Raw genomic sequence first — 921 nt, 5'->3', positions numbered from 1 at the left:
TTTTTTGTATTTCTAGTAGAGACAGGGTTTCTTCATGTTGGTCAAGCTGATATCAAACTCCTGACCTTAGGTGATCCACCCACCTTGGCCTCCCAAAGTGCAGGATTACAGGTGTGAGCGACCACGCCCGGCCCCTCTTTGTTTCTTCCCACGTTCTGCAGTGGGCTGTGCTGCCCAAGGATCTGATTTTCTTTCTTTCTTTCTCTCTCCCTCTCTCTCTCTCTCCCTCCCTCCCTTTCTTTCTTTTTATTTTATTTTGCTTGAGGCAGAGTCTCTGGCGCAGGCTGGAGTGCAGTGGCACCATCTCAGCTCACTGCAACCTCTACCTCCTGGGTTCAAGGGATTCTCGTGTGCCTCAGCCTCCTGAGTAGCTGGAACTGCAAGCATGCACCACCATGCTGGCTCATTTTTTGTATTTTTAGTAGAGACGGGGTTTCACCATGTTGGCCAGGCTGGTCTTGAACTCCTGACCTCAAGCGATCCATCCACCTGGGCCTCCCAAAGTGCTGGGATTATAGGCTTGAGCCACCCAACACCTCCCTTCCTCCCTTCCTTCCTTCCTTTTTTTTTTTAATTATTTTTTTAAAAACTCGTGTCATCCTTGCGCAGGGGCCATGCTAATCTTCTCTGTATCATTCCAATTTTAGTATCTGTGCTGCCAAAGGGAGTACCCTTCCTTCCTTTTTTTTGTAGCGACAGGGTCTCACTATGTTGCCCAGGCTGTTCTGGAACAGTCCTCTCGCCTCGGCCTCCCAAAGTGCTGTGATTACAAGCATGACCGCTGCACCCAGCCTGCCAAATGATTTTGCTCAACTATAGGCTGATGTCAGTGTTCTGAACACATTTAGGGCAGGCAAGGCTAAGTGACGACAGCTGGTAGGTTAGGTATATTGAATGCATTTTCCACTTAAGATATATATT

General features: G+C 48.3%; 1 non-coding gene across 1 annotated transcript; it reads right to left on the bottom strand.

Moving 5' to 3' along the window:
- Positions 1–564: 564 nt before the first annotated feature.
- Positions 565–671, bottom strand: LOC119471347. Its single transcript, XR_005200380.1, has one exon. It is a non-coding gene; the product is annotated as a U6 spliceosomal RNA (small nuclear RNA).
- Between the last annotated feature and the right edge of the window lie 250 nt (positions 672–921).

This window comes from Cebus imitator, unplaced genomic scaffold (genome assembly GCF_001604975.1).
Source record: "Cebus imitator isolate Cc_AM_T3 unplaced genomic scaffold, Cebus_imitator-1.0 Scaffold57, whole genome shotgun sequence".
Taxonomy (NCBI): Eukaryota; Metazoa; Chordata; class Mammalia; order Primates; family Cebidae; genus Cebus; species Cebus imitator.
The sequence above is the reverse complement of the archived record's forward strand: the minus strand, read 5'-3'. Positions and strand labels throughout refer to the sequence as shown.